Raw genomic sequence first — 9,510 nt, 5'->3', positions numbered from 1 at the left:
GTGAGATTTCTCTGACCCAACTTATATATAAACATGCCTGAATAAAGCAATATTTTATTTTATTTTTCAAATGAAAGTTGTATCAAAACAGAGTTGTGTTATATTTAAAGATTGGATATCAATTCTACATAACTTGCATAGTTTTTTTCTCAGACTTCTAAAGACATGGCAGTGGTGGAAAAATATTGCTCACCCTTTAGACACAGCTTCCCACTTTGTTCCTGTGGCTTGTGACCTTAAAATACTAAAGGGCAACTGAGTTCATGGGTAACCCACGCTTACTATTTTTACCTGTGAATGTATACAAGGAGGTCTGCAGATACAATCTTCACTCATTTTGGGGGAGACAAGACCAGTCAGCAGTTCTTTTTTTCATTTCTCAGAGCGTAGTGCAGGTGCGTAGAGATTTGTGCAGCCTCCTAGTACAATCTGAAACACCAGCCTTGAGACTCATGTTCACAGATGGACAGAGATAAATATAGATGAAGCCCAACAAGCTTAGTTTTTGGTTTTATTACAAAGCTGCTGGCAGTAAATCTCTGCAGTAAATGAATGGGTTCAGAACTGAATCTCATAAAACTGCATCGCACATGAAGCCACGGTTTAAACACATCTTCAGATGATATGTAAAGCCTCTAGCTATTTAATATTAAAAATACAGTTAGGAATACTATTATTATATTTCTGCAGTATGTAAACTATGTGCAATACATATGTAATTACCAAATTACCAAAATGATTCAGTATACAACAGAAGACATTATATTTTAGTGAATTTCTCTGAGACCATATGCCACAGTTTGAAGTCTGGACGGAGCACATTCAGGGATTTTTAGAGTAATCAAATGTTTGGAGGTTTGATCATAAACACTCCCTCTCCATGTTCTTTTCATATGCTGATATTGACAGAATTATCAAATTTAGCACTCTTAGTGAATAGAAATATGATCAAGTTTTGTAATTATGATTAAATCAGACTCATTTTCAGATTGTTTGTTGTAAATAAACTTCTCAGAAAAAAATGGTATGTGGTTTCAAATCAGAATATTACTTTTTAGTATGAAACGGGGCATAATTTCCATTCGTGTTGTGTAGAGGACTCCAGAACAAACATTCTGTCCACTAGATGGCACTGTTGCACACAGATTAACTGAAAGCAGGCGAGTGGAACTGGACCAGGTTGCTATGCACCAGTAACATTTATTCCTGTGCATTCATTTGATCTGGACAGGATATGTCAAGCTCAACCTGACTGGAAGTGACACAGGCATATTTCTGGAGTTTCCACTGCCAAGATGTTTTCCCCTCAACGCAGCTCGAGTTTCATGCACACAGCGAGGGTTTATAAAAATAATCCGTTTTTGTTATTAATGATCTGTTGAGAGAAAAACGGGCTCTTTAATTATTAATTCAAGTCATGTTCCTTCATGCAAATCAGATACAAGTTTAAATGTTTTCACCGCCGCGGGGGTTGGGGGGGTTGCGTGTCTACCAAGCGCTCTTTATTGACATAGGAAATCCATATGCCTCGCATTTCCCTTAATGAGTTCTGCAAGTGCGCGGCTCCTTCCGGTGACTCATGCTGCACTTGTGTGGACCGGAGACTGTGGTTTTCCATTTACCTCTGGAGCTCAGCCACGGCGTCGGCACTGCTGTAACCCCAGCTACAGAAAGCCCTCCCTCTCCTCTCTCCCCCGGCCCAAAACAGAGCCACATCTGCCCCAGTGCATTAATGCTGATGTTGGTCTGAAAGTCTTGTTGAGTGTCGGAGAAAGAGCGAAAAGGAATGCTAAAGTCCTACTTTCACACTATATATATAGTGGTAACTTGCATAACGAACACAGTTAGTGGCAATGAGTGATTTGTCTTTCTTCTTGAGGTGAAAATTGGGTTGCACTTTTATTTTACAGTAGCCTACATGTACTTAAATGTATTTTTAGTGTACTTACAGTGTATTTATATAAGGAAGTTCTGGTAATACAAGGTAACTACATGGGGTATGGTTAGGTTTAGGGATATGTTCAGGGTTAGTACCAAGTTATTATATAGTTATTGTAATTACTATAATAAGTACATAGTATGTACATGAGGAACAGTACTGTAAAATAAAGTGCTACCGAAAAATGTATCTGTTAATGTATGTTCATAGGCTATAAGGGCAACCAGGGCTAGTTGTCACAATGATTATTATCTTAGTAATATAGTGGAGTATAGTAGAGTTTTTATCGTCATATATTACTTACATGGAGTCTTTTGTATTTACAAACATGTCAGTTTGGGGCAAAATGCACATATGTTTAATGTGTGGAAAATTTGTACAATTCAAAATAGCTGTTTTTTTTATTATGTTATAAATTTATAAGTATAATATAGTTTTTTTTATATAAATGTATGTCATTTATTTGCTGTTTAATTTTCATTTTTTTAAATAAATATTTTTAATGATATTTTATTATATAACTAATGTTTGTGTGTGTGTCTGAAAAAAGTGAAAGTGAAAAGCGAAGTGACATTCAGCCAAGTATGGTGACCCATACTCAGAATTTGTGCTTTGCATTTAACCCATCCGAAATGCACACACACAGAGCAGTGAACACACACACACACACACTGTGAGCACACACCCGGAGCAGTGGTCATCATTTATGCTGCGGCGCCCGGGGAGCAGTTGGGGGTTCGATGCCTTGCTCAAGGGCACCTAAGTCATGGTATTGAAGGTGGAGAGAGAACAGTACATGCACTCCCCCCACCCACAATTCCGTCCGGCCCGAGACTAGAACTCACAACTCTTCGATTGGGAGTCCAACTCTCTAACCATTAGGCCATGACTTCCCCCTGTACGTATGTATGTGTGTGTGTGTGTGTGTGTGTGTGTGTGTGTGTGTGTGTGTGTGTGTGTGTGTGTGTGTGTGTGTGTGTGTGTGTGTGTGTGTGTGTGTGTGTGTGTGTGTGTGTGTGTGTGTGTGTGTGTGTGTGTGTGTGTGTGTGTGTGTGTGTGTGTGTGTGTGTGTGTATATATATATATATATATTCATTGGTATTTTATATATTATTATATTCTGTGTATTTTTGCACTGCAGGCATGTGATATAACAAGTAATTATTTATAACAATGTACCAATAATGGTATTTTTTTATTACATATTGTATTCAGGATAATTGTAATATTTTGAAATGATTTTTGGTATTATTAATATTTTTTCTTTTACAAATTTTTTAAAATCTTTTTTTTCTATTATTTTCATAATTTCATATAATAATGTTTGGTAGTTTTTGTAGTCAAAATTGTAATGTTTCTTCACAGAAACTGGCATTCAGAAGCAAACCTGCACTGAGATATATTTACTGGAGTTGACAAGTGACAACTGTCCCGTGTAAGTAGCAAATATATTACCATTATGGGTTGTGGGAACTTATTCTGTTGATATACAGGGAAAATATGAAAATATTACAGACGCTATAATAAAATGCAAATATGGTGACACATATTTCCAAATTTTGTAGTGGACAGAAAGAAACCAAACAAGCCCAACTTCTGAAAATATCTTCTGTATTTATATTGGCGGTTTTAGTAGATGCTGCTAAAGTGACCAAAACAACCACTTAGTGTTTATATGCCCTGGTTATGAGCTGCAGTCATAGTTTTCCTCCTATATTGCTGGAATGGAGGAATGTTGTCCTAGACTGACCCGGAGTTGCTCTCAGATCTACCCATTTGCTGGAAAGCATTAACATGTTGGACCATAGTGAGTTTTCAATACAAAATAACCATGTAAATCTCTGCCCCGTTTCAGATTTAACCACATTGTTAATAGTCCTCCAGTCAAACGTACTTCCAGGCCAATGTTCCTCTGTGGTTGGTAGTTCTTCCATCTCGATTCAAAATAAATGTTATCATGGACATTACTTGGCTTGAAACTCAACAGGCAGAAGCAATGGAAGCGTGTAATGATGTTGATGATGAGAGGACAGGGTTTCAACTCTTTAACTTCCTGAGTGTGTTTCTGTCCAATCGAAATGTCTGTTATGGAGCTTTTAGTTTCAATATACTAGAACAAATAAGGAGGTTTGGAAAGTTTTGAACTGTATTTTTTTTGTACTTTTTGAGTGTGTTTATGTATATGTAAAAATATTTTACAAAATGTCCCAACTTTTACTGATTTGGGGTTGTAATATATTAAATCAAAACCATTTTTTGCCAGTAGCAGCTTGCCCTGAACTGACAACTACATTAGATTTTATTTTGACTGAAATGACATTAGATTAAACTAACAGTTTAAAAATATTAACAAAACTATAATAGTTTTATTTAGAATAATACTAAAATAACACTGAATAATCAACATGCCATATCTCTAATGCCTAGTTGTTGTTATTTTTTTAATATCAATTAAATTAAATTGAGCATCGAAAAAATTCAAACCAGCACTTTAGGTTACAGTGGTGTGTCTGACTTTGAAGTCATTTTAAATGTCATAATTTTTAATTTTTTTATTTTTTATTGCAATGATTAAATTACATGCTTAAAAAGAACACAGACATCAGACAAAAAAGAACTGACCTCTGCAAGATTTGGCTTTTGTGATGCATAAATTGATTTCATTATTCCACTTAGCCCACTCTTTCAGTAAATGGATCCAAGGCTGTTTAATTTCTCTAGTCTGAGAAACAGAAATGTAGATTATCTCAGCACTGTTTAAAATTTTGTACTGTCTTGTTGAAATAAGATATTCAGATGAACGTGTGCCACTGAACTCTTGTTTCATTGACAAAGATATCCAGCTTGGAGAGATAGAGGAGTGATTTACTGCCATGACTCACTGTTTCCTGAGTTTCTCCTTCAACCGTCCTTGTGTTTTATCCAGTGTGTAACAGAATATGGCTCTTAACACACTCTCAGCCTGACTCAAGGACAACCACAGGTTGAGAATAGAGCGTTTGTGAGATGGTTGGTTATCGATTTCACTCTAAAATGGGCGAAATTAGAAAGACACGTTTGACCGAGAGTAATTATGGTTTCTGTATTTTGTGCGTGGATATTTGAATGTCACAAGACAATCAGTGTACTAGCAGTCTATGTTCTTTACTGTGACACCATATAGGAGTGTTTCCTCAGCAGTGTAAATTAAGTAATCCATCGTTTTCCTTTTTCTGAAATTTCCAAAGTCTAATTTCCAATGCATCTCTAAATATGTTTTAAGTTATGGCATTTTAATGGCACTGACATTTTTGGAAGGGTTCATGTCATAGCTACCATTCTTGTATCCTAAATACACACAATTAAATCTTATTTTCAAATCTTTTTGCATAATTTGACAGAATTACAGCTCAACTTGAAATGGTGCACAATAAAATATTCTGATGATTTTTGATTTAGATTTTTACCTTGATGTTTTCCTCACATATACAACCAAGTACACAATCCTTTGAATACTTTATTAGTGGCAAAATACATATTGAAATGAATTTTAAATGTGTTAAATAATGAAATCTATTAGTTGTTTAATTTTTGAAAATTGTGATATCTCACCTTTTCTTTTAGATTGTCATAGATTTATTATTATTATTATTATTATTATTATTCAGGGGCGGATCTACCAGGGTGGCAAATAACACCCTAAAAGAAAGCCTTGCCACCCCTGCTGCCACCCCAGTTGGCAGCAACGAATTAAAGGTTATAGCCAATTTACGAGCGCGAATCTTTCTGATTCGTGATCCCGCTCTGAACTCCCGAACTGATTCAAATGATTCGTGATCCCGCTCCGAACTCCCGAACTGATTCAAATGATTTGCGATCCCCAAACTGACTCAAATGATTCGCGAACCCGCTTTGAACTGCCGAATTGACTCAAATGATTCGCGAACTCTCCACGAACCCCCGAACTGATTCAAATGATTCGTGATCCCGCTCCGAACTCCCGAACTGACTCAAATGATTCGCGAACCCGCGCCGGACTCTCGAATTGATTCAAATGATCCGCGAAGCCGCTCCGAAATCTCGACCTGATTGAAATGATTCACGAACCCACTCCGAACTCCCAAACTGACTCAAATGATTCGCGATCCCGCTCCGAACTCCCAAACTGACTCAAATGATTCACGATCCCCATAAACGACTCAAATGATTCGCGATCCCGCTACGAACTCCCGAACTGATTCAAATGATTCGCGATACCCAAACTGACTCAAATGATTCGCGAACCCGCTTTGAACTCCCGAACTGACTCAAATGATTTGCGAACCCGCTCCGAACTCCCAAACTGATTCAAATGGTTTGCGATCCCCAAACTGACTCAAATGATTCGCGAACCCGCTTTGAACTCCCGAACTGACTCAAATGATTCGCGATCCCCATAACTGACTCAAATGATTCGCGATCCCGCTACGAACTCCCGAACTGATTCAAATGATTTGCGATCCCCAACCTCTAATAATTTACAAAGTATTAATATACTGTAATATTTTTTGTTGTTGTTGTTGTTGTTGTTGCTATAAAAACAGACCTAAGCCATCAATAGCCTTTAAAATAGCTTAAAATGCATTATATAAAAAATAATGAGGCAATAATGATTGGTTAATAATAACACTGTTAAAATACATAATGTAGGCAAATACAAAATAAACAATTTATGTACATGTTATTACAAATGCCATGTGATTGCTGCTGTTACACTTACAGGACAATCAAATCCTGGTTTAGGCTACTGACCAAACATTTAATTCAAATATTCACTTGATAACTGTGACAAAATTCAGTACATATATGTCTGCCATATGTTGCCACCCCTCAAAAATTTCTTTACTTTTACAACTTATTTTGTGTATAGTTATATCATCAGCATGGATGTGATAGTGGTGTGTTTTTGAAGTCACACAGTTCCTCTTGTGTGTTTAATCCTAAGATAGTCACAGCAGTGAAACTGGAGTTTGGATGACCACAGACATGAAAATAACCTTCACCATAACAAGTCACACTGCGGTTGTGAATAGAGCGAGTGTTATCTCAATGAACCTGCGGCACTGGATATGATGTCATTATCCTGAAATAGATATTGTCATCTTGTTAGCCAGACAAGTCTAATATTGTCAGTTTGATCATCCCGAGGGCTCAGGTTTGCCTGTGTCACCCTTAATAACTCATTTCTATTTGCTTTATCATTGATTGCTTGATCTTCAGCCAATCAGGACGACTGATCACACTGTGATGCTTCACAAATGTGTGGTGATTAATGCATATCTCCCTATCAGATAACCTTCAGTTAAAACTCATGCCAGATGCAATTGCCTGAAGTCGCAGTTGAAAGACATTTGATATGTTCAGAATAATATACTATCATGCTAATCTTACTATTTCTGCAGTATATAAGTGTATTGTGCACAGTATGTGAATTATCATGTGCTTGAAATCCCTTGATGTTAAAATATGAATTTACAAAAGAGGACATTAACAGATTATATCTATACAGTATCTCACTGCATGCCCATTTTAGATCAAATATAGGCTTTAAATTGCATTTTTAAATTAGTATGTAGGATACATGAAGTGCACAGAATGCAAGTAGTTTGTCTATATGTAGTAAATAAATCCCTGATGGCCTACTAAATTTGCCATAAAGTGCAGTATCTAAACTAGAGCACATTGGATGCCACAATGCAATGCATTTGACCTGACCGTTTATTTTGAATGTTCTGTTACAATAATATGCCAGTGCGGAGGACACAGAAGAGCATACGCAGCACGGTGATACGGAGTGACACAGAGGAGGCCGTCGACAAAGGGATTATTGAATAAAGTTGTTATTTTTGTTTTCTTCACTTACAAAAAGTGTTCCCGTCACTTCATATAACCCAGATTGCACGTCTGATGGTAGATAGAGTATTCTGACGATGACTTTTCATACCTTTTCTTTGGACCTTGACGCTGTTATTTACTTGACAGTCTATGGGACAGTCTCAAGCCTCCAGGTTTTCATCCAAAATATCTTAAATTGTGTCTGGAAGACGAACTGAGCTTTTACAGGTTTGGAATGACATGGGGGTAAGTGATTAAAGACAAAATTTTCATCATAGGGTGGCGTATCCCTTTAAGACAACACTCAATCAATTAAAGGGGGGGTGAAATGCTCGTTTTCACTCAATATCCTGTTAATCTTGAGTACCTATAGAGTAGTACTGCATCCTTCATAACTCCAAAAAGTCTTTAGTTTTATTATATTCATAAGAGAAAGATAGTCTGTGCCGATTTTTCCCGGAAAAACACGACCGACTGGAGGCATGACGTGTGGGCGGAGCTAAAGAATCCCGAGCGCCAGTAGGCTTTTGCGTTGAGAGCGTTTGAAAGCTGTGACATTACCTTGAGGGAAAAAAACATCATCCGAAACAAAGCATGGCTAACAGTCAGATTCTGTGTATATTTATGATCCAGAATCAGATCCCGAGGCTGAAATTGAACAAGAGCAGCAGCAGCAGGACGTCTCTATGTGGTATGTACTGAAACTGTATATATTTGCTTAGCGGTTTTGGAAAATGACTAAGTTCCATTTTATGTCGTCTTTTTTTTTTTAAGCTGTACATGTGGAAAGTGCAGTTTTATGCCAACATCGCATGTTGTTTACTTGATGTGCTTACGCCGATAGCTAAGTTAATAACACAGAGATATTAGAAGCAGTTTTACTCACCGCCTGCGGTTCCAACACACGATTGTGACCCTTTTTTGTTGGGACTGCATTATCCTTAAGAAATAAACGATATGCAAAGCCGGCGTCAAACTGGGCCTTGTTAAACAAGCATCTTCGAAATGCAGGGAACAAACACAAACACTTGCACAACTCCGTTGATGCTCTGTAAAAATAAACTCCATCCACTGGTCCCTTAATGCTGTTTTTTTTGGTAATCTGTGCAGGGTTGTCTTGCCCTGGCAACCAAAAACACACTCCTTTTGTGACATTTCGGTCTCGCTCTGATCAGTGAATGTCTCTGCTCTGCTATACGGGAGCGCGCTCTTCCAGGAGAAGTGCCCTTAGGATCCATATAAGGAAATTCCGCTCCATCTAACGTCACACAGACCCATACTCGAAAAAAACTTTCCGAAAGTTTTGTGACAAACCGGGAGGAGTATTTTTGGAACAAAAATACTCCTTCAAACATACAACTTAATTTTTTAAACTTTGTCCATGTTTAGCATGGGAATCCAACTCTTTAACAGTGTAAAAAACTAATTTCAACTCAAAAATAGCATTTCACCCCCACTTTAAGCATGCAATGGTGCGGTCATGTGCCGGACACCAGCCATGCTTGTTAATTGGTGTTTTTCAGTGCCAGGTGATTTTATTGGCCATGTGTTTGTGTATGTTCTCTGTTTTGTCACTTTGTGTTTTAATTTGAGGAGACTCATTCCTGACGAATGGAGAAACCATTAAGTTTCATCTTGTCCTCCTCTTTACCTCTCTCTCTCTCTCTCTCTCTCTCTCTCTCTCTCTCTCTGTGTGTGCGTGTTCCTACATTTATGTT

Source organism: Carassius auratus, unplaced genomic scaffold, assembly GCF_003368295.1.
Source record: "Carassius auratus strain Wakin unplaced genomic scaffold, ASM336829v1 scaf_tig00214657, whole genome shotgun sequence".
Lineage (NCBI taxonomy): Eukaryota > Metazoa > Chordata > Actinopteri > Cypriniformes > Cyprinidae > Carassius > Carassius auratus.
This window is presented reverse-complemented; position numbering follows the sequence as displayed.